We start from the raw sequence: 25,956 nt of genomic DNA, 5'->3' as shown, positions 1-25,956 counted from the left end.
CATTTTAGTGTTTTTTCAATGTTCTTCTGATGATGCTACTGATTCAGCCCTGATGTCAAAAGAACTTTAATGTTGTACTTGGATAAAACCAATGAGTACCATTGTTCAAACTCCTTGTTTGTTTTGTTACTCATGAATCTGCCAACAAGTGGCAGAAAGTCTCTACCTCTATTCGGAGTAGGTAGGTTCGACAGGCCATGATCAAGCCCACAGATGGATAATTGTTTCTGAGATGTTCGGTGTGGGAATCCTGACATTGGCAATGAAGTAATCAAGCTATTTCTTTCCTTTTTCGAAGAAGCTTCCACACTGCCCCAAATAGAGTAAATAGCATTGTGCCTTGGTTACAGAAATTCTAAGAAAATCATTATCAGACAGCAGGATTGATTTTGAGGATTTTGGGCCTTAGTACTGAGTGAGCAGGAAACCGTTGTTTGCCCGGTCCCCCTGGCGCCTTCCCGTAGTTCGCGGAGTAGGCCAGAGCCCAGTATATGCCGCTCCACTCCCAGTTCAGGGCCCACGAGGATGGTGTGGACAGGCCACTTACAGTCTCTGTTAGGGGGTCACTCAGTTTCCACACAATTTTTAATTTATCTATTGTCTTTTTTGTCCACTGACAAGCACTGTGAGAAACTTGCATTTCCTTGAGTCTCAACTCCAGAGCTCTCAGTCAGGGCCCGTTATTACCAGAAATCTGTTAACGAGCCATGATTGAGAGCTTTGGCATTTGAGCCTTAACACATTGTGATTTATTATAATGCATGTAACTGTTGGTCCGTGCTCTCCACTGTTGAGGGACACCAACCGCCACTGCTCCAAATTACTCACCAGTGCCAAAAATGGACCAGGAATGAATTCCTTTCTCTGGAGAACCTCTGCTGGGAAGTACCATAAACCACACTGAAATCTACACAAAGTGCAAAGACTTGAGTTTGGAATTGTGGTTGGCACACACTGCTCTGCACAGATATCCAGGAAAATGCCATAACATGGCTTTTCTGGAATAATGGTTTAATAGTAGTGGTGGGCAACTTTTTATTTCACTAGCAAAAGTATTTAAAGGTTACAACCTGTTGACAACTTTGCCTACCTTTGCTACCAATCAATTTTCTCCAAACTTCTTTTGAATAGAACTTTTCACCCCTAGATGCAAGAGTTGCTTTGAATTTTTTTTTTCTTCTGCAAAACCTAATTGATTGTCTCAGCAAACTGGAACACCCATGATCTTTGTTGAGTGAGTCTGGGATTGCTTATTATCAGGTTAATTGGTCTTGACATGGCTATGTCGATGTTTGTAGATGCCACTGGCCTACTCTTCTGCCACACTCCGCCTGGAGAGCCTCAGTTTGGCCCAGCCCTTTAAATAGATTCCCAAACTTGAAATTACACCCATTCAGGAGGGAGCATGGTTTCTGGAATCCTTAGCTGAACTGCTTTGTTTTAAACCTACTTGTCACCAGTGATGGCTTTCCTAAATGATCTGCTAGAGTGCTACTAATATTGTTTTTGTTGGCTATGCACATAGTGAAGCTATTGCTATTTTAATACATCTCTGGTGGATTCTTCATTAACCACAGACCTAAAAGTATTTTGTGCTTAGCATTCGCCTTCTTCAAGTACTGGGTGGCAGACTGATGTATCCAGGTGATTCCTATGGGGGACTGAGCTACCAACATGGGTCACCCCAACAACACATGCACCACTGATCAACACATTCTCCTCAGCAATCACCACAGCTCGCTCTCCATAAACTCATGCATCTGCCTTCTGAAAATTGATCTAGGCGATTTTGCTGAAAATTAGGCCCATAAAAAGAATAAAGCATGGCTATTCCGCTGGCAAACTGGCATTCAGCCATAACCCACCTCCCATATTTATCCGAGATACTAGGTCTGAGACCACAAACATTCCTGCATGCCAAATTTGTCTCCCCCGTGTATATGTACTTTGTGTAGTGTAACCCAGCAGTGAGAGGCCCAGAGACTCCAGAAGTTTTTTCCTTGAACCCTCTATTTAGGTTTCTTCGATACAAAGAATGTCTGCTCGTACTATTTTCAATCCTTCTTCCACATTCATTCTTTTCACTCTATCATTCAAACCTCAGACATTGATAGTGGGTATACATTTTAATAAATCATTTACCTGCACCATAGCCAAATCCCAAGTTCCAATCCAAGCATACCTGGCATACCACCAACAGTAGTTAAAATATCTATACTTAGGCTGGAGCCTAACAACTGCTTGAGCTTTAGAAAAAGTTTGACCTCTTCCTCTCCTCTTGTGTTATCTGCATCCCACGCCCCCAAGGCCCCACACGATCTCCCCTAAAGAATGGACCCTGCCCTAGGAAGCCCATCAGCCCCTCCCCCATCCTACCTATGAAAGCAATCAGACATCCCCAGGTCTGAGTGAATGTCCTCAATTCTCTCCCCTTCCCAGCTGATGTGCACATCAAACATGATACCCCAGACTACCCATGAATGGAAAAAGTGAATACGATTGTGGGTAGGTCAGTGGCATGAATATAACCCTCCAGCGGCAAATCCACATACCTGTTCACCGATGTACCTCATCCCTGCAAAGACAGAAAAGAGCAGAAAACAGGACAGAGAATCCACTAAATACAGAATACCAAATCAGGAGAAACATTTGTCTAGCTGTATGAGCCAAACCGTAATGGCTCAATCACCCCTACTAGGACTGTGAGTTTATCTAGATACTCTTTGGCTTTGACTTCTGAGGTAAATACACACACTCATCTTGTCCTTGTAAATAACCTTGAGGCGTGTCAGATTTATCAGGTAAGCCTCATCTCTTTTCTCCTGGAGAGGCTTTTTTTTTTGTGTGCATATTTATATAGCGCGAACTCGACCCGAAGGTATTGAAGCGCTTTACATAGCACCGTATTTACATTACACATTCAGGCACGGGGAGATTAAGTGATTTGCCCAGAATCACAGGATGTGGACGCGACCTCGAGGCTCGAACCCTGGTTTCCAGCACCAAAGTCGTTAGCGTAGCCGACGGACCACATCCTCTCTCCTTGATAAGGCTTGATAATTTGTGTCAATCTCCATCATCTTTCCACAGTTGCATGCCAGAAGTCTGGTCTTGTGAAGAAGGTATGTCCCTCAAAACTTCACCTAGCATTCGGACGTGCTTTTTCAAAGACCACCTGCCTGAGTTGAAAGTTGCCGAAGTAGACAATAATGGCCCTAGGCCTGGAGGTACACCCCCGCCCCGCTGATGATTTTGTCTCTTTAGCGTAAGAGGGAACCAATGCGCTTCCTGGATTTTTTGATCCCAGTTCCAAGATGTTAACTTCAGAATGGCTCCTTTAAATAACTTGACCACAATATTGTTACCTTCGACCCCCTCCTCGAGGCCCAGAATCTGCAGGTTCTTCCGCCATTGCCTGTTCTGAGAAGTGCTCGAGTTTCCATTGTGTATCCAGATTCTGAGAGTCCTGGGCCTCTGATTAACTTTTCAGCCCCATCCCATCAGTTTCAAGTACTGAAGCATGATAGTCAACCACAGAGATCCTTTTGACTGTTTCTGTACAGGCCTTAGAGATCTTCCTCACTGCTCCCTGCAGTTTTGTTATTGCCATCCTTGCCTTGGGCCATCAGCACTAGTCTCTTCTGATGTTGCTTGATGGAAGAGTATATCAGCCAGAGAGTCGGCTCCCCAGACTCCCCCAATGGGGTCATCAAATTTGTGGTTAATGGAGCGACCTGTGACTGGTTAGGTGGGTCCTAGTACACATACTAGGCCACTGAATAGTTCCATTTCAGTCCGGAGGGCGAAGCATCCTTCCTCCTTATCCCAGCTGTCTTTTGTGTTTTAGACCTCCAATGGCACTTTCCCGTTTAGATGATGCTGTGGGGCTCATTTCCTCTGACAAGTCACTTAAGGTACTGTTTGGAGCTGAAGAGCCATCCACCTCCTCCCCAAGCTCGCACTAGAAGTGTCCGAGCCTTCCGTTAATAAAAAGAATCTGTCTACTGACTCCGGGAGATCGTCCAGCAAACTGGATATCCTTGTGACCCACTGTTGTCCTGATATTGTTCACGCACAATTTCACCACTGAGGGGATGTATCTGCCCCCCCCCCTCCACCTCCCATTTGCTCTCTCTGCTGCTTCAAGATGTAGGCACTGCAGGGACGACAGGGTCACTACCCGTTAAACCTTCTGCCAAACCACACGGCTGTGCACTAATGTCCTCTAAGATATCTGTGTGATTATCAAGGTCTGGATAGGGCAGCCTCAGTGTCTGGTTAGAGTCAGTAAATGCAGCGGGCATCCCTTCCATCTGGTGAGATGTGGGAGCTGTGAGCATCGCAATGTTAGCCTCCTGGCTCCCAGGCTATCAGCGGCTTGTTGACTAAAGGTAGGTTACCGCCCTCTACAGTACCAAAAGAAATGTCCCTGACCTGGGGCTGGGACTCTGCAGATAGAACATCAAGTTGCAATGCCGATAACTCTCTTTGGCTGATCATCAGTCCACCAAATAAAGGCAGCACAGTGGGAACAGCTGTCGCCCATGATGAAGAGTTGGCCCCCCCGACATCCATCGAGGTCTCTTTATCGGTTGTCCCATCTCTACTGACAATGTCGGAGTGCGTAGATCTGACGTTTTCATTTGATTGTGGCCCCCATGCGGGGCCTGTACTCCAAAGGGCCTCTTGAGTCTGACAGCAGCCCCTAGTGGATCCCCTATGGTAGGCCAAAATCCGCGGACCGGTGCACCACTCGCTGGAGACAACTTATCTGTTTCTTATCCTGGTTACAAGGGCTGGCTCCTTTTAGGGCCCAACTTCCTCGCCATTCCAATGCCGCTGCAATCCGGTTTGGGGCGAGATGGTCCAGAAATACGCAATGCAGCTGGGAGACTCTCCCCAACCCAGGCACGGGTTGAGCGTAGACTTTTAGGCGGCATGCCTGGCTCGAAGTATAACCGCTTCCTGATTAGCAAGGTGGAGTTCAGTGACTGCCATGGCTTAGCTCAAATGTAGCGTGCCAAACAGTTATGTTATTGCAATTTATACTGTGCACAAATACCCTTGGGTGTCTTGGCACTAGCTGAACCACACCTTAAAACCAGTATGCTCTAATTATTGAACAAAGATCCTAGATATTAAAAAGCCATGTTTTAAGTTCTTTCATGATCTCAAGCTAAGAAGGGATGGCCTTGATGTGAGGTGGGAGACTGTTACAGAGTTTTGTACTACCAATTACAAAACTGCTTCCAATCCAGTTTGACTTCCTAACTCTGGGGATTATAAAAGTATTAGATCACAGAGAGTGAAGGGGTCTGTTGGGAATGTAGAACTGGAAAATGTGTCTCATAAATTCAGGACCTGTGTTGTGTAGAGCTTTATGAGCAACACACTGAGCTTTAACTCTTACACTACTTCGCACAGGAAGCCAGTGAAGCTTCCAGATTCCAGGAGACATAGCATGGAATTTAAGCAGGCCTAACACAAATCTAGCGCTAGCATTTTGTAATCTTTGGAGCCTGTTGATGTGTTGTTCCTGAAGATTCAAGTAGTGGCCATTACAATGGTCGAGTTTTGATTGAACTAACACAGTTACTATCTTAATTAAGGAGTTGATAGGGATGTATGGTAAAAAAAACTTTAATCATCCCAAGAGTGAACGAGGCAGATGAATCTCCTGCCAAAATCAGTGCATCATAGTTTAACTTATTGTCCACAAAAAAACGAGATTATTTGCTTTTAATACAGGGGAGGGAAAGGAGTCAATCTCATTTAGCCACCAAAAAGGAGACCTGGCTGGAGATTCGTTTCCAAATAATACCACGTCAGTTTTCCCCGAGTTGAGCTTTAAACAGTGCCTGTTTATCCACGAAGTGACTGCTTTTATGCACTCCTGGAAGTACCCTTGTCTATGGTGATTCTTATAACTTTGATGAGGGCTGTTTCTGTGCTATGCCCTGAACCCAAACTGAGGTGGGTCCAGGAGCCGGTTCTCATGAATGAATTGAGATGGATGTATGTTCAGTATTTTTTCAACAATAATTGTTGGGTGGGGTCTGTTGGATTCAGACTGGGTTTCTTTATTAAGGAAAGTTCTTTATTAAGCGAGTTCAGCTCGCGGCTGCTACTGCCATTACTGCCGCCACATGAACCTCGAGCAGACAGCATAGCTGGAGCCACGTCTTCGCAAGACCACTTTGGCACTCGCTCATGCCGTGATGCCGCCTCCTCTGTCCAGCTCCGACAGCTCAATCAACTGGGAAGGAGCAGAGCCAGTCATGGCCGCTTACCAACCAACTTGCTCCGCCTCATTGGGGGCTTGAGTTTTCTGTGATTCCGATATACTTATATAAGTTGTTCATAGGAACTAAATTAACTATTTAATATACTCAGGATGTCCTATTAGGGAGTGTAAAACATCTTTGCTTTTGTAGCAATAAAGGTCAATCAGTCAATTACATATGGAGTGAACGGCCAACAACCCAGGACAATCCAGGATATTTATGAAGAAGAATATGTCTTAGTTCTAGTGACTGATAGATGAAAAGTATATTAGAGCAAGGCCATTGCTGTGCCAATCCCTATGTAGTACAATGGGTGTTAGACTTGGCATCTTTTGGTGTGTTTCCCCTGAGTTTTTGCTTTCTGAACTTCTGGTTTTGACTGTTTGTGCTGACTTAGTGTTTCTGCGCACTTTTCTCACTGCTGATCAGTGGTAAAGTGCAAGTGCTCCTGTGGTAAAATGCGTTATGGATTGGTGTTTCCATGATTGGCCTATTTGATTTATGTGTCAGTCACTAGTTAAGTGCACTGTGTGTGCCAGGGCCTGTAAATCAAATGCTGTTAGTTGGCTGCAGCACTGGATTGTGACCACCCACACAAACAGCCTGTAAATGTAACTCTGGCCTGCCATTGCAGAGCCTGTGTGCAGTCTGGAACTTCCATGTCGACTTGGCAAGTGTACCCACTTGCCAGGCCCTAACCTTCCCTTTTGTTACATGTCAGTCACCCCTAAGGTAGGCACAAGGTACACTTGTGGGCAGGGTTCAGTGTATGTGAAAGGTAGGACATGCCCTGGTGTGTGTGGCATGTCCTGATAGTGAATTACTACTAATTTCGTTCCCTATAGGACAGAATGGGAAGTTGGTTTATAACATCTTATATACATAACTGGCCCTGGGGGCTAGGTAGGAAATAAAGTTTAGTATGCCTGAACTCAGAATTTAAAGATGCATCTTTTAGTGAAGGTGAGTTTTACATTCTATGTTTGAAAATACCACTTTTAGAAAGTAGGTATTTTCTTGCTCAGCCATCCAGCAGGCCTCTGCTGGGTTTGTGAATTGACTATCTGGGTTTTGGATGACTGGGGCTGGGGAGCAGCAGAGGCTCCAGATAGTCTAAGTGGGTCAGGAAAGGGCTGAATAGACCTGGGCTGTATCTACAGTAGGGGGAGGAGATTTCCTTGCACCTGAATGGGCCTGGTCTGCCTCTGACAATGCCATCTCCACCTCCTGCCAGGAAGACACACCAGGGAGGGCAGAACTAGGCTGGGCACAGACACTCTTTGCCTGAGAGGACAAAGGATTTTGTGGTATAAATATTGGGGCCCAAACCCCTGAACTTTAGAACTCTTTTGGACCTAGAAGACTGCCAAGAAGAAGAGCTGGAGAAGCTGTGAGGAGGAACTACCACTTGAGTGCTTTGCTGTGTTGGCCTGCAGTGGCTGCTTCTGTTTTGGGCAGTAAAAGGACTGGATTGAACTCTCTGCAATCTATTTTTGTGAGTTTCTCCAAGGGCTTGAGGTAGAGCTTGCCCCCCTGTTCAAGAAGTCTGAGGAACAGCAAAGACTTCAAGCTCTTCTGCCCTCAGCACTGGGAACTGTGTGTTTTGTGCTGCAACAGAAGAAAAAGCAACCTGATGCCGTCTACGACGCTGCTGCCAACTCCGTGTCCTGAAGGCACTGCAGAGTGCACTGCTGCAACGTGACCCTGGTCTCACCAACGACGCCTGCTGACGACCCCACCGAGCCGCTGCTTGCAACGCGACCTGTGGGCACTGCACTTCGCATTGCCTCACTTCACGATGCCTCTTTGGTTTCCCTGACGACGACGCTCCATGCCGGAGACGACGCTGCTGCTTGCACCGTGACCTGCCAGCACTGCGACGAGTACCGCATCAAATCGCACCGCGACCCTGGTCTCACAGACAACGCCACCTGACGCCGCCACTGAGCCGCTGCTTGCACCGCAACCTGAGGGCATCGCACGCCACACTGCTGCACTTCGCACCGAAGCGCCCAACGCCTGCCGATGCCAGCACTCCTGACTTCAACTGCGAGGAGTTCGATCTGCAAGCATGTGACTTCAAGGGCACGACGACTCCTGCACCGACCTCCGGAACCGACGCCTGCGGACGCCATGCATGTGGAAACTCAATGAGAGGTTGCCGATGCCCTGCATTTCTTAAAGGTACTGTTTTGCGGGTCTTCCCGACACCGTAGGTGGCCCGCGACGCCGCGGTCAGCCAGAACTGTTTGTTTTTGTTTGTTCACAACGCCGTGATAGCCCCAGAGGCAGCTATCGGCATCAAGGAACGGTTTTTCAAGGTTATTTTGATAACTGAAGATTTCTGAATATTGTATTGAGGATTTTTATTGTTTTTGGTCTTGTCTTAAGTGTATAAAAATAGTGGATATTTTTCTAAACTGGTGTGTTTTTTTTTTGCTTACACTATATTGCTGTTGGTGATTTGCAAATGCTTTACACACTGCCTCTAAGATAAGCCTGACTGCTCGTGCCAAGCTACCAAGGGGGTGAGCAGGGGTTCTTTTAGGAGTGTAACTCCCTTATCCTGACTAGTAGGAAGGGTCCCTACTTGGACAAAGTCCAAACCATTGCCAACTAGAGACCCAATTTCTAACATTATTTGGCAGCGGGGAGGATAGGACTTGCGTTTGCACTTGACTTACAGTGATTAGTGTGCACTACTACCATATAGCAGACCATTACGTACCACATACTGACTTTTTGGTCTATTTTTGCCTTTCCATTGGTCTTGAACTTGAGCTTTCCAGTTCAACATGCCTGAATCAATTGCATCATCTGCTGCATCCTTAGAAGTGGCCTTTGAGGAGGAGAGGTTAGAAACCTACAATGTTAAGGAATTGAAAGCGATCTGCAAAAACCTCAAATTCCAAATCAGGTGCCTCACCAGAAAAGAGGAGCTACAAAAGGTGCTGAGGGCCTGGGTAGCAGCCAGATATGCTAGTGAGCTTTCTGGGGATCTTTGCATGGAGGCAGAGGAGCCTATTCCAAGGGTGGATGTGCTTTTGGGAGGGGGGCCACCCTCTAAACCAGGCAGCAGTCGCTTGACCCCAGAGGAGCTGGAGGACAGGCGGGAAGCAAGGAGAGTTGCTATGGAACTAGAGAAGCTTCAGTTAGCCATGGAGAAGAAAAGTATGATGCTAGACCATGAGATCAGGATAAAGGAGCTGGACCAGAGGAGTAGAACCAGCTCAGATGGTGGCAACAATTTGTCAGGGCAGTCAGACAGAATTGTGCACATCCCCAAGAATGTAGACAAGGAGTACAAGAAGGGTGATGACATACAGAGGTGATTCCAGGGATATGAGGCATCTATTCATATGAATGGGGTCCCTGAGAATTCGGGGGCAGGGTTGTGACCTCTCTTTCCAGAAGAAGCTAGGGATACTCCCATAGCTTTGAGTAAGGGTCAGAACCTCACATATGCTGACATGAAAGACGCTCTCCTCACCAGGTATGGACTTATTCCTGAAAAGTACAGGGATCAGTTTAGGTCCAGTAAGAAAACTGATGCCGACATTTGGTTAGAATGTGTAGATTCTTCCTGCAGGTATCTGGATGGCTGGGTGAAGGGCAGTAATGTAACAGATTTTCAGGGGCTCTACAATTTGATTGCGTGGGAGCACTTGTCTAGTCTATGATTTACAGAGCTTCGCCAGCACCTAGTTGATAGTAAGCTGACTGACCCCAGGAAACTTGCTATGGAGGTGGACCGCTGGGTGAGTACCTGGGTCCACAAGATAGCATTTGAGGGAGACTCAGCCAAAGGTGGGCAGGGTCCCCAGTAGAAGAGGGGGGGGAACAAGGGTAAAGCACAGGAGTTCTCTAAAGGGCCCCAAACTAATAACCAGGGTAAAGATTCCCATCCCCGGAAGACAAGCAAGCTGTGGTCTCTTCAGGAAAGCCTGAAGAGACCGGCCCCCGCAAGTGTTTTGCATGTGACCAGGTGGGTCACATGAAGGGGGACCCCAAGTGCCCCAAGGGGGCACAGCCACCCACCGGTGGGCAGTCCAAGGTGTTGGCTAGTGTAGCGCTCGGGGAGGAGGGGTACCCACAGGAGGGTGGGGATCCCGCTGAAATGACCCTCGCCTCACTAGGGAACAGTGAGATGGTCCCAGGAAACCAGGTGCCCCCTAACACAAAGAAATACAGCACCTGGGTGACCATCGATGGGAAAAGGTTAGAGGCTCTCAGAGATACTGGAGCCAGTGTGACCTCCATCCGGTGTCATCTGGTCTCTGAGGAGCAGGTAGTCCCCGGGGAATTCCACCAATGAGTTGCTGTAGACAACTCTGAGTGCCAGTGTATGGTGGCACCGAATCCTTTTGAATGGGCGGGTCTCAGGTGCCTTGAGGGTGGCTGTGAGCCCTAACATGCCTGCAGATTGTCTGATAGGTAATGACCTGGAGCAGTCCTTGTGGAAGGATGTTGAGCTCAGGTCTCACTTGGAGATGCTTGGGTTGCCAGAGTGTGTATGCATGTCCACTTGGTCAATGGCGGCCAGAAAGGGTGATCAGAAGGACTTGGAGTCTGAAACAGTGGCCCAAGTCCCTGCCAAGAGAAAGGGCAAGGGGTGCGGGAAACCGGCCCCTGAGGCTCCCACAGACCGGGAGGAGGTGGACCTTGAGGGGGACACCCTGGTGCCTACATGGGAGCAGGTAGCTGAATTGGGGGACATCTCTGAGCTGCCCATTGGCAGCAAGAAGGGGGTCCTACCAGGGAGGAATTCTGCAGGGAGCAGAAAGAGTGCCCTTCTCTGGAGGGTCTGTGGCGGCAGGCTGCAGACCAGGCAGCTGGTGATCAGTCTGGATCACACTGGTTCTACTGGGAGAATTGTCTCCTGTATAGTGAGCCTAAGGTCGCTGAGCCTGGGTCAGCCCGTGTGCGGGTGGTATCCCAGCGCTTCAGGACCTTCCTACTGGGTCTGGCTCATGACGTGCCTTTGGCAGGACATTTGGGTTGGCACAAGACCTTTGACAGGCTTGTCACCCACTTCTTCTGGCCCCAAATGCGAAGGCAGTCAGATGGACATTGCAGGTCTTGCCAAACTTGTCAGGCAAGTGGTAAGAGTGGGAGGAAGGTCAAAGCTCCTCTCCAACCTTTTCCAGTTGTTGGAACACCCTTTGAAAGGGAAGGGATGGACATTGTGGGGCCACTGGATCCCAAGATAGCCATGGGCAACAGGTACATCCTGGTCTTGGTGGACAATGCCACCCGGTACCCAGAGACAATCCTTCTCAGGACAACGAAGGTGCCAGTGGTTGGCCGGGTGTTAATGGGGATCTTCTCCCGCGTGGGTTTCCCCAGAGAGTTGGTTTCTGCCAGGGGGACCACTTTCATATCCAAGTATATAACGTCCCTGTGGAAGGAGTGTGGTCTAACCTACAAATTCACCACTCCTTACCATCCACAAGGTAACGGTCTGGTGGAGAGATTCGACCAAACCGTGAAAGGCATGATTAAGGGTCGAACAGAACCCATGAGGCGTAAGTGGGATGTCCTCTTGCCATGCCTTCTCTTTGCGTGCAGGGAGTTGCCGCAGAAGTCTTTTGGTTTCAGTCCCTTTGAGCTTCTGTATGGTCACTCTGTGAGAGGACCTCTGAGTTTGGTGAAGGAAGGCTGCGAGGCAGTTCCCAGGAAAACTCCCCAGGATGTGTTTAGTTACATGCTGGTCTTCAGAAACCAAACTGCCTGCTTCAGGAGACTCGCTCAGGCGAACCTAGAAGTAAGCCAGGAAGAAATGAAGAAGTGGTATGACCAGAATGCTACTCTGGTCGAATTTCAACCTGGGCCAAAAGTGTGGGTCATGGCCCCAGTGGAACCTTGTGTCTTACAGGACAAGTGGACTGGGCCATTTGAGGTGGTGGAGCGCAAAAGTGATGTCATCTACCTGGTGGATTTGGGGACTCCAAGGAACCCTTTGAGGGTCTTGCATGTGAACCGCCTCAAGCCCCACTTCGAGAGGTCCGAAGTGAGCATGCTCTTGGTGACAAATGATAGAGGTGGAAGAGGAGAGTGAACCTCTCCCAGACCTCTTGTCTACCAAGGAGCATGATGGGTCAGTGGAAGGTGTGATCCTCTCCCCTACACTGACCCCAAAGGAGCAGAGCAACTGTCACCAGGTGTTGGGACAGTTTGACCCACTGTTCTTTCTGACCCCAGGTGTTACTCACTGGTGTACCCATGACGTAGACACCGGTGACAGCCCTCCTGTGAAGCACAAGATTTACAGGTTCACTGACCGGGTCACGGCCAGCATCAAAGAGGAGGTCTCTAAGATGATGGCGTTAGGGGTGATTGAGCCCTCCAACAGTCCTTGGGCCAGTCCAGTGGTCTTGGTCCCAAAGGCTGCTGCACCTGGGGCCACTCCAGAACTGCGGTTTTGTGTGGACTACCGTGGGCTCAATGCCCTCACCAGGACTGACGCGCACCCCATCCCCAAAGCTGTTGAGCTCATTGATCGGTTGGGTGCTACCAAGTTCCTCAGCACGTTTGATTTAACGTCCGGGTACTGGCAGATTGCCTTGACCAATGGGGCCAAGGAGAGGTCAGCATTCTCAACTCCAGAAGGACATTACCAGTTCCGGGTGATGCCCTTTGGATTGAAGAATGCCCCTGCACCTTTCAGAGGTTTGTCAAGCAGGTATTGGCTGGACTGGAGGATTTCAGTGCCGCCTACCTGGATGACATTACAGTGTTCAGTTACAGCTGGGAAGAACACTTGCATCACCTCGGGGAAGTGTTGAGGGTGCTGCAGAGGGCAGGCCTCACGATCAAGGCCAGCAAGTGCCAGATCGGGCAGGGTTCTATGGTGTACTTGGGACACCAGGTAGGAAGCAGCCAGGTGGTGCCCCTACAACCCAAGATTGACACCATTTGGCTTGGGAACCCCCCAAGACAGAGACAGAGGTGAGAGCCTTTTTCGGCCTCATCGGTAACTACAGAAGGTTTGTTAAGGGCTGTGGCACCATTGTTGCCCCCTTAACAGATCTGACTTCCAGGAGCCTAAGAAGGTGATCTGGACTGAGTCCTGACAGAAGGCTTTTGATGCCCTGAAGGCCGCCATGTACACGGTGCCCATGCTCAAGGCACCCAATGTCTCCAAGGAATTCGTCGTGCAGACTGACGCTTCAGACCATGGTGTGGCAGCGCTACTCTCACAACTGAACAAAGAGAGCCTAGACCAGCCGGTAGTATTCCTTAGCAGGAGACTACTCCCCAGGGAACAGAGGTGGAGTGCCATAGAAAGGGAAGCTTTTGCTGTGGTCTGGGCACTGAAGAAGCTGAGGCCCTACCTGTTTGGGACTCACTTCCGGGTTCAGACAGACCACAGGCCCCTCAGATGGTTAATGCAAATGAGGGGTGAGAATCCAAAACTGCTGAGGTGGTCCAATTCCCTAGAGGAAATGGACTTTACGGTGGAACACTGTCCTGGCACAGAACACGCCAATGCAAATGGTCTGTCTAGGTTCTTCCGCTTTAGTGAAGAGAACTCCCAGGAGGTTGGGTAGTTCTCCCTACTTTCAGCTGGAGGAGACATGTGTTAGACTTGGCATCTTTTGGCGTGTTTCCCCTGAGTTTTTGCTTTCTGACCTCCCGATTTTGACTCTGTCTTTGCTGGCTTAGTGTTTCTGCGCACTTTTCTCACTGCTGATGAGTGGTAAAGCGCAAGTGCTCCTGTGGTAAAATGTGTTATGGATTGGCGTTTCCATGATTGGCCTATTTGATTTATGTGTCAGTCCCTAGTAAAGTGCACTGAGTGTGCCAGGGCCTGTAAATCAAATGCTGTTAGTGGGCTTCAGCACTGGATTGTGCCACCCACACAAACAGCCTGTAAATGTAACTTTGGCCTGCCATTGCAGAGCCTGTGTGCAGTCTGGGACTGCCATGTCGACTCGGCAAGTGTACCCACTTGCCAGGCCCTAACCTTCCCTTTTCTTACATGTCAGTCACCCCTAAGGTTGGCCCAGGGTACCCCTGTGGGCAGGGTGCAGTGTATGCGAAAGGTAGGACATACCCTGGTGTGTGTGTGGCATGTCTTGATAGTGAATTACAGACAAATTAGTTTTTCACTATTGAAAGACTACGTGTTCCCCATAGGACAGAATAGGGAGTTTGTTTATAATATCTTATAAACATAACTGGCCCTGGGAACTAGGTAGGAAAATAAATCTTAGTATGCCTGAACTCAGAATTTAAAGATGCATCTTTAAGTGAAGGTGATTTTTACATTCTGTGTTTGAAAATACCACTTTTAGAAAGTAGGTAGTTTCTTGATCAGCCATCCAGCCAGCCTCTGCTGGGTTTGTGGATTGACTGTCTGAATTTTGGATGACAGGGGCTAGGGAGCAGCAGAGGCTTCAGATAGTCTAGGTGGGTCAGGAAGGGCTGAATAGACCTGGGCTGCATTTAGAGTAGGGGGAGGATATTTCCTTGTACCTAAATGGGCCTGGTCTGCCTCTGACAATGCCATCTCCACCTCCTGCCAGGAAGCCACACCAAGGAGGGCAGAACTGGTTCTGGCTCGGCACAAACACTCTTTGCCTGAGAGGACAAAGGATTTTGTGGTATAAATATTGGGGCCCCAACCCCTGAACTTTAGAACTCTTTTGGACCTAGAAGACTGCCAAGAAGAAGAGCTGGAGAAGCTGTGAGGAGGAACTACCACTTTTCTGAGTGCTTTGCTGTGTTGGCCTACAGTGGCTGCTTCTGTCTTGGGCAATGAAAGGACTGGACTGGACTGAACTTTCTGAAATCTTTTTTGGTGAGTTTCTCCAAGAGTGTGGGGTAGAGCTTGCCCCCTGTTCAAGAAGTCTCAGGAACAGCAAAGACTGCAAGCTCTTCTGCCCTCAGCATTGGGATCTGTGTGTTTTGTGCTGCAGCAGAAGAAAAAGCAACCCGACGCCGTCTACGACGTCGCTGCCGACTCCGTGTACTGAAGGCACCACAGAGGGCACCACCGCAACGCGACCCTGGTCTCACCGACAACACCTGCTGACGACGCCACCGAGCCACTACTAGCACCGCGACCTGAGGGCACCGCACTCCGCATCTCCTCTCTTCACGACACCGCCGTGGTATCGCCAATGACGCTGCTCCACACTGAAATCGACGCCGCTGCTTGCACTGTGGTTCGAGGGCACCGCTCAGAAGATTCCACAAAACACCACCCTCATCCTGCACCGCAGACTTAGCCCGCCGAAGCCATCGACTCCAGTCAGCCGACGACAGTGCTTCACCAATGACGACGCCCCTGCTTGCACCGTGACCTGCCAGCACCGTGACGAGCACCGCATCACTTTGCACCGCAACCCTGGTCTCACCGATGATGACTTCTGATGCCGCCACAGAGCCGTAGCTCGCACTGCGACCTGAGGGCATTGCATGCCACACCGCTGCACTTCGCACTGCAGCACTCGACTCCTGCCAACGCCAGTGCTCCTGACTTCAACCGCGAGGAGTTCAATCTGCAACACGTGTGACTTCAAGGGCCCGACGACTCCTGCACCGACCTCTGGAACCGACGCCTGCGGATGCCGTGCTTTCGGAAACTCGAGAGGTTGCCGATGCCTTGCAATTCTAAAGGTACTGTTTTGCGAGTCTTCCCGACACCGTAGCTGGCCTGCGAGGACACGGTCAGCCAGAACTGTTTGGATGTGTTTGTTAACGACGCCGTGATAGCCCCAGAGGAAGCTATCAACATCAAGGAACTGTTTTTCAAGGTTATTTTGATAACTGAAGATTTCTGAATATTGTATTGTGGATTTTTATCATTTTTGGTCTTGTCTTAAGTATATAAAAATATTGGATATTTTTCTAAACTGGTGTGGTGTCCTTTTGTAGTGCTTAAACTGTATTACTGTTGGTTATGTGCAAATGCTTTACACACTGCCTCTAAGATAAGCCTGACTGCTCATGCCAAGCTACCAAGGGGATGAGCAGGGGTTATTTTAGGAGTGTAACTCCCTTATCCTGACTAGAAGGAAGGGTCCCTACTTGGACAAGGTGCAAACCATTCCCAACTAGAGACCCCCATTTCTAACAATGGGTAATTATAAAGAGAACAAGAGACAGATTTGGTATGGATAGGGACTCAAGACCCACATGGCAATACGTTTTGGGGACAAACTTTTTTGATGATTAAAGAGATATACAAAGAGGTGCATGTTAGACAAAAGTTGACATGTACAGTTTGACAAAATTTGACTAAAGAATGCTATCAGGTGATTTATATATCTCGGTGACTTGAGCACCGATGATCAAAATCTATTTTGGGCCTTTGGTTAGTTTGCTGCTGGAGATAGTACTACTGGTCATTTGGTACTGAATCCTACAGAAAATGACGACAGACACCAGATCCAACTTGAGTGTATTTAAGTGGTTCCTTTGGCAATGAAACCACTTTAGAAGACTTGCAGTTCGGATGGACTTTGAATGGTTGGGTAAGTGTGTGGAGAGATTCTCGATTAATGCTAATGTTACTTTCTATGTCCAGGATGATTGGACTGGATGATAATATTATACAAGCAATGCTATTGTATGGATAGATTTAGAAACTTAAAAATTAATATCAGTTTAATTTGGGCCTTTATAACAGAGTTTGTTGCCTGATGGGGACTTTGTCCCTCAATACATTTGTAGGAAAGGATAATGAATAGGAGTGGATAAAAGAATGAGTAAGCCTGATACAGAGAATGAGCTAAGATGGGTGGTGATTCAAATTCAGCGATTTGAAAGATATATATGTGCAAACTGATATATTGGTATATGGTCTTGTTTTTAACCCATAGGGAGTGATGCCAGATGGATCTGTATGCTACTCACAGCATTGGGATAGAGCTTATACTTTAAATCTCTCAGCAAATCACAGAAAGGGATATAGCTGAGTTACAATTAATTGAAACTGCTTGGTAGGTGGTTCCATAGGGTATTGGGGCTCATGGGCAATATGCAGGTAAGTATACTCTAGTACTGAGTGAGGATTGCGGTGCATAAGGGTAGGGAGAGCCACCCTCCTCCCCAACGTGTGGATATCCACAGGCAAAACAGAGCAACAGTCCCCTGCACACGCTAACAGTGTATCACTTATATCAATAACAGTGTGACAAAAGCTTGAGTCTTTGCTGGAACATGCGCTTCAGTTTATTCACAACAGCCTTTGCAAACACGTTTTTCGTCGTGCTTACGGTTGTGCGCAGCGACTTCTTCAGGGCTAAGAAACAAACAATAGTACAGAATTGGGAACGAAAGGTATGCAACAATGCTCCGTCCATCACCACCTCCTTTTGTACCGCTTTGTTCACCATAAATTGGCAGGGTATGCTCAGACGTGAGTCCCTTGCTCACTTTGCCACTGGATTCAAGCAAGCCTGGCTGAGGACGGCTTAAATGCCAGAAACCGGTCCTAGGAAGCTTGTTTCCGGTCCAGGGAAGGCATGCCTTGGCAGTTCGGGCTGGACTGTTCCTATGAGGCACAGGGTCAGACTGATTTGCATATGGCCATGTCTGAACTGGGGTGGCAGAGTGGGCTAAAGAACGGTGATGGATCATACCCAGATCTGTTGACTGGGTGTGAGTGTTTGATTGGTTCTGATGCTCCGTACATCACCACCCACTTTTGTACCGCTTTGTTCGCCATAAGTTGGCAGGGTATGCTCAGACGTGAGTCCCTTGCTCACTTTGCCACTGGATTCAAGCAAGCCTGGCTGAGGACGGCTGAAATGCCAGAAACCGGTCCTAGGAAGCTTGTTTCCGGTCCAGGGAAGGCATGGCTTGGCAGTTCCGGCTGGACTGTTCCCATGAGGCACATGGTCAGACTGATTTGCATATGGCCATGTCTGAACTGGGGTGGCAGAGTGGGCTAAAGAACGGTGATGGATCAAACCCAGATCTGTTGACTGGGTGTGAGTGGTTGATTGGTTCTGATGCTCCGTCCATCATCACCCCCTTTTGTACCTCTTTGTTCGCCATAAGTTGGCAGGGTATGCTCAGACGTGAGTCCCTTGCTCACTTTGCCACTGGATTCAAGCAAGCCTGGCTGAGGACGGCTGAAATGCCAGTAACCGGTCCTAGGAAGCTTGTTTCCGGTCCAGGGAAGGCATGGCTTGGCAGTTCGGGCTGGACTGTTCCCATGAGGCACAGGGTCAGACTGATTTGCATATGGCTATGTCTGAACTGGGGTGGCAGAGTGGGCTAAAGAACGGTGATGGATCATACCCAGATCTGTTGACTGGGTGTGAGTGTTTGATTGGTTCTGATGCTCCGTCCATCACCAGCCCCTTTTGTACATGCAACAATAGCCTCCAAAGTCAGTTTCCCATTGTGACTGACTAACTTTGAAGGATCGGCTCTTGTTGCCTACTCGAGCCTGTGGAAACCCATGCTGTCTTAAATGTGTCACCTCGGTTGTTTAATGACAAACTAGTGTATTTTAAGAAAAATTATAATAACACTCTTAGATAAAATAAACTTATCCGGAGTTAAGGCATGCTTGTTCTGTTGCAAGGATTCTGCTTATGCACAGAACTATGCGCAGGAAACCAGGACCTCAGAGAATTGCGGTGTACCAGAAACTCCCCTCAGAACCAAGAACCCCTATCCGACTAGCTTAGTGTCACATTCGTTATCCGAGATTTAGCTCGGCGGTCCCAATGTATAGACAACCCAGAACAAGCGACTTAGATACTCTCAGGAGTGGTGGGAATCCAAAATACCCGTTGGTAGCTATATATCAGTCCACAACAGAATAACAAAGACACGGTAAAGTTTAAAGAGTTTATTTTATAAACCTCGCGTCCTAAGATGCAGTACTTTGGCTAACACAAGCAGACAAATGGTTAGGATCAGCACCATCAGCATTGTTACAATACCATAGAAAATGAAAGGAGCAATCATAATAATAATGACAGTGGAAAGCAACCACCCTCCTTTCTCTAGCAACTAATAAGGTATTATTAGACTAATAGAAGGTCTCTTAGGCTTGCATGGGGGACCCCATACCTTATGGATCAGCTTAGTGGAATCACATCACAGGATCAGCTAGGCTCTCTCCTGCAACAGCTCTTCGTTTCGAATGCCACAGAAAACATGCTGCTCTGTAATATTAAAGGGCTCGTCTTTCAGGTATTGGCAGCTGTATGTATGTTATGGCTAAGAAGTGGTACGGTCAACCTGAACACAACAACCTGCACCGTCTAGTGACCCAGACTCGTTCTTTACATGGTGTACAGACCAAGGTCACAGCTCGCTGTTAAGGATGTTAAACAACAGACGGTTCTCATGTGAAGCAAAGTCGAGTCAGCAGTTCTCGAATGAATAACATGTAACAACAGTGTCGCGTGCAAAAGCAGCAGAAGCGGCAAGCTGGCTTTCTAACAGCCATCTAGGTTATGCTAACTTAGCGTTGTACATAGGGAGTGGTTAACCCATACTACACCCCCCTTTGATCGGACTACTAACCACTAGGGGCACACTTATCATGAACGCAGAGTTCAAGTTAGAAAGAACGGAACCAAGGGCATGAACTATAAGTCCATACAAGGTAAGTGTAAAGTCCGAAAGGGAAGAAAAAAAATTCAAAACAGAAAAAGATGTTGTCAGGTGTAAAAAAAAAAACATGAAAAAATGGGGAAAAAAACGACATCGATGGATACATCATGGGTCGACCAAGACAAAAAGTCAATCCATAAAGGTATAGGCACAATAAGTTGCAACAGCCTTGTGAGTCCAGTTGTGACGTATGAACCAAAACAGTCAACAGTGACTTTGCGAAGGTGAATTGAAAATAATGACACCCCCTTAATGTTGACTGGTACCCGAAGGTATGTAATAAAAAACAAAATACCTATACTCAATGCGTGAAGATCCTAGGGAAAAAGAGACGGGTAAAAAAGAAAGAAAAATTATGCTAAGTGTACAAGCCCTGTAAAAGCAAGTTTATCGTGCTACGGTGACCAAATCTGTCCGGGAAACCAACCTTAAATCTTGTTGTATTTCCATCCCTAATGGGATTCAATAGGGTCCGATGTTAGACACACAGTTAAGAATGCACATATCTTGTGTCCATAAATAATACCTCCTATTCACAGTATATGTATCCTGGATGTGTTTCCCAATGAGGAGTCCCTGAGGATGGGTAAATAAACAGACACAGCTTAATTATATGAAAGGATACACCCAAAGGAAAAATGGCAGGGGCATAATCTATATACTTTGAGAATACGGTAATGTGGTCCTGTGTACCTTAAACGAGGATTTAGTAATAGTGCAAGTTTTTTCAGGCATGAATAAATAAAATCCTTGGTGCATTGCACCCACTCGATGCAAGTTGTGTTAAAGACAGCCATATCCTTTTCGGTTTTAATACGGGGCCTTTGGCTAATAAAAAGGATCAAAGGAAAGTGTGTCAAAACAAGCGAGTAGACAGACCCCGCGGTGAGTGTTTAAAAGATGTCCCCAAGCCCAGATGCTTGTATCTAGCGTAATTGGCACTGTACTGCTTGCTAATTTCATGAAAACATTCAGTTAGTTATGGGCGCTTACCTCTGGGATGAACAGAGCTCCTTCCGGCGTGTACGCTGGAGACCTAATGGCCCGCAGGAGAACACACGTTTATATAGGCCTGGGAGGGGAAACAGTTGTAGGACTGTACCCGCTCCAAAGACGTCGCCCATCTTGGAACTGTAAATTCAGTACCCTGCTTATCAATAAAGGTTAAAAGTGGGCAATTCATGAGCCCCAGAGGTGTGTTGATGTAGAGCTCAAGGGTCGTGAGGTATTGATCAGCATTATGATCAATGGGCTTATGCATAGTAATAAAACAAATACTGTCGGCCATCTTGGAGTGTCTAATCTCCGCATTCGGCTTAATAACAGAGATAGTGATGGGCAAATAACAGCCAGAGGAGGAGTGAAGAACATATCAAATTAAAGCGATTGTAGCTGTGTGCATCCAATAAGGATCTGAAAATATAATTTTGATTATCGCTGTGTGCATACAGAAAAAAAGTTTGGTGTAGAAAATAATGCTGATGTCCCCATGTAATGGTGTGTCCACAGCAAGTTTAGGAATGCAAAGGAGAAAAATGTAATGAACGGAACGTGGGTAAACCATCTCTAGGGTAACAAATCCATCTGGATATAAATTACCTGAAACAATAAGTGATTTAATATTTGAATCTCAGAAAAAAGGGGATCTCTAGCAGTAGAGTTCTAAGGCAACATTAAAGGAGAGTCAAGGGAAAGGGATTCCCAGGTTCAGTGTGTGCTGCAGCCGTCTAAGTAGAACGGTAGAGAATAGCAGTTATCTTAAATCTAAATAACACATAATGTATGCCCACAGGATCTACATACACAATCCTATGGGTCACCTTAAGATAGTTAAACATACACAGTAAGTACATCGGTGCCAGAGTAAGCATATTGGTTCCACAGTAAAGAAGAGAGGTTGTGACAGTAGAATCCTAAATCAGAGGGGATAGGAGAAAAGGTATAAGGAGCATGATAGATGGTTAGTGAACACATGAGCTCCCCAAGTGACAGCCTATAGTACTGAGGAAATCAATACCATATTAGGACGTGTAGACCTAGGTAAGCTTGCATGTAAGTTTATGGAAGCAGACTTCAAAACTTCAGTTCGAACTCAACAGTAGCAGTAAGACAGAGATCACAAGTCAGAAGACCACATGGAGATTGTGGTTCTGAGTAAATGGAAACTGTTTCAACTTGGTAACATTACGTCTCATGTGGGGACCGTGAATGATAGTCCCCCAAAAAGTTGTGTAATTCGTGGTCTATGTTTAGGCTCATTTCCACACTTCTTAATCGCATGATCCAAGTATCAATTAAGAAGTGTGGAAATGGGCCTAAATACAGACCACGAATTACACTACTTTTTGGGGGACTAGCGTTCACGGTCTCCACATGAGACGTAATGTTACCAAGTTGAAACAGTTTCTATGTGGTAAACAACGTTTACCACAAAACTTTTTCCCCGCAGGGAATTACAACGCGGTCGTTACAACGACCGCGTTTTAATTCCGCATACCATTACTCTGCAAGTCGGAACAACGACTTGCGGAGGGGGGAGAAGGTGTTGGATTTAAAATCCAACACCTTCCCTAATGTCCGCGCAGCCTGGAGTTGGAATAGTAAATTAGACTATTCCAACATCCAGCGCCCCCCCTCCGCAAGTTTTTGTTACGACTTGCGGGGTAATGGTCTGCGGATTAACAACGCGGTCGTTGTAATGACTGCGTTGTAATTCCCTGCGCGGAAAAAGTCTGCCGGATAACGAGGCATATTCTTTCTATGCCAAACCCTATCTCTGTTATTAAGCCGATGCGGAGGTTAGACACTCCAAGATAGCCGACGGTATTTGTTTTATTACTATGCATTAGCCCATTGAGCATAATGATGATCAATACTTCACGACTCTTGAGCTCTACATCAACACACCTCGAGGGCTGATGAATTGCCGACTTTGGACCTCTATTGATAAGTGGGGTACTGAATTTATAGTTCCAAGATGGCCGACGTCTTTGGAGCAGGTACAGCCCTACAACTGTTTCCACTCCCAGGCCTATATAAATGTGTGTTCGCCTGCGGGCCATTAGATCTCCTGCATATACGCCGGAAGGAGGTCTGTTCATCACAGAGGTAAACACCCATAACTAACTGAATGTTTTCCTGCAATTAGTGGTACAGCGCCAATTAGGCTAGATACAAGCATCTGCCTTTGGGGGCATCTTTTAAATACACACCGCTGGGTCTGTCTACTCGCTTGTTCTGACACACTTTCCTTTGATCCTTTTTATTAGGCAAAGGTCCCGTATTAATACAAACAAGGGTATGGCTGCTGGTTATTTTCTTTAACACAATCTGCATTGTGTGGGTGCAATGCACCACGGATTTTATTTATTCATGCCTGAATAAACTTGCACTATTACATTACCATATTCTCAAAGTATATAGATTATGCCCCTGCCATTTTTCCTTTGGGTGTATTCTTATATCAGTTCATAATCTTTATTTCGCTCATCACGATCATGAAAGACATTCACATTGTGTGCACAACATTTTTGTTATGAAAAAGTGCACCCACTTAACAATATTACTCAACATGTGTACATCTATATAAAATTATTATAAAATGACAGCTAGATCACAATGAAATTTCTTTTTTTTTTGTTTTACATAAAAACAATCAAGTTAGTTAGTGTTTGTTTGCTGTATTCTTAATGCAGTAGCACTAGACCGGGGACCCACATTTCTGCATAATGGTTTTGACCAGTTTTCCCGGGAGCTTTGTAGGCTGGAAAATAAACAAGATATGAGGATAGGTCTCTGCATGTTCTCACATACATGGCATCCTTTGTCGTTTGTATTGTGCCATTTATGTGTAAATTACTTTATAGGTCATAAGCCCGCGCGAAATTGAAAAAAGAGTCTTCTGTCTCTTGGCTTCGATATAACTTCCCAATATGATTCATTCTGGAGACTAGGCTTAAACTCAATACATTTGCCTGTCAATGTTGTGCTCACAATGGTTTGTGTTGAATTTGTTGCAAGCATGGACCAATAGAGTTCCTTCATTATTTTTTTCGATGGGAAACGTTGGCCCTCTGGGTCTTCCCATAAGTGTCTCAGGCCGATGTTGACAAGTGTGGTTTTCACCTTTTGCAGCCAAATGGCCTTATGTGAGGTGTCGGCTCTCCAAACATCTTTAAGTGCACTTGCATAGTGTGATAGCTCAGGGGTGGTCCATAGTCTCTGCCAAATGCTATCGGGTGAAATCTTGCTGTTTCGTCCAATCGATTTCAGCCTAGATCATAATATAAAGGCTCGGAACTATTGTGAGTCCTTAGATAAGAAGATCGAAGGGTTTACATCTAGGACGGGGGAGCTAGAAGAAACTGTTGCTGTGATGTCTATCCATTTGGACAAAGCCAAGGAAGACATTGTTAATCTACGAAAGGAGGATCAGGCCCTACTTGATAGGATGGAATTACTGGAAAATAATGCCAGGAGAGCCAATATACGTATACTTAATGTGCCCGAAGGTTCCGAGGGTTCGGACATTAAAAAAATTTGTGGTGCAATTGCTAAAGGAGTCGTTATCTCTTGATAAGTCTCTAGAGGATCTGACCATCGATATACAAAGGGTCCATAGAGATCCGTTCAGGAGAAATCAACGAAGATCTAAACCTCGTAAAATCTTGGTTAACTTCCATACCTACGCACTCAAAGAACAGATCCTTAACTTAGCCCTGAAACAAAAATCCCTCCTTGGAAAGGGATTTACTTTCCTCATTAGATCTGACCTTTCTAGGGTTACGTTAGAGAAGCAGTGGGAGTTTGGTAGGCGGCTTGAGGCATTTAGAAAATTGGGGGCAACGGCTCAGTTGGTGTTCCCTGCTGCCCTGAAGGTGATGTTCAATAATAAGATGTTTAACATCAGGTCAGTGCAAGCCGCAGACGAGCTCCTTCTGGAGTTGGGCAATAAGGCAGCTGGCTGATATGTACTTTTTGTAATAATTTCAGATCAAAAAAAGGGCTTCTGAGTGTTAAAATATATTAGCAGATATGTAGGTATTGAATTTAGTTTTCTTTTTTTTTCCCGGCATTAGTAGAGGTGGTTTGGCTATCACACAACTATCATGGTGGGGAGGGGGGAATGGGGGAGATTTGAGAAAAAAAAAAGGAGAATCGCGAAAAGGGGAAAAAAAAATATATATATATATATACATATTGTGTGGGAAAGAAAACTTAGTTTGTTTCCCCCTTTCCTTGTTCTATCCTTGTTGTTGTGTCCATAAACTCCCATTCTCTAATTCCAGCATTCACAGATTCTGTTAGAATATGTGCGCAACTAGCTCACCTTTTGAGGGGAAATTGGTTTAGCGTCAGAGAGGGTCACAGGAGCTTGAGATGGGGGTGCTATCTACTGGATTTGTTCCGGTTAGATACACCAAGGGTTCTCCATGGGTGGGAGGGAGGTGTGGGGGGGTATAGGGGTCACGGGGTTAAATATATTATAAAATTCCTCATGTGCCAATCTTGTGTACTATTGCATTCTGATGGGGGTAGGACAGTTTTAGAGATGCAATTATCAGACATTAGGCTAGGTCATACGGGTGATGTCCCAAGTCTCTGGGTTGGGTTGAGAGGCATTGAAGTCAGATGGCTAATTTAAAGATAATATCTTGGAACGTAAATGGCCTGCGTACTAAACCTAGGGCCAGGAAAGTACTTCAATATCTTCGGGATTCTGAAGCACAGGTCATTATCCTGCAAGAGACGCATCTGGTCCAAGACGAAATGGATACCTTAGTTAAGGAGAATAAGTGGATCGATTTTTCAATTTCTACCTCTCAGTCTTTGACTTGTAGAGGGGTTTCACTTATCTTCAAAAAACAACTTATGGCTAAAGTGTTAGATTTTAAGGTTGACCCAGCGGGTAGATGGGTTATTGCATCCCTGTCTATTTTGGGCAGTCAGTTTACTATTGTGGGATATTATGGTCCTAATCAGGACGATCCGTCATCTTTGGAGGTAAGTTTTTCTCACCTTTTGTCCTTCCCAGAGCCTGTTATTTTTGCAGGTGACTTTAATATAGTTTTAGACCCCACTCTTG

Source organism: Triturus cristatus, chromosome 3_1, assembly GCF_964204655.1.
Source record: "Triturus cristatus chromosome 3_1, aTriCri1.1, whole genome shotgun sequence".
NCBI lineage: Eukaryota > Metazoa > Chordata > Amphibia > Caudata > Salamandridae > Triturus > Triturus cristatus.
Note: the sequence above shows the minus strand (reverse complement) of the source record.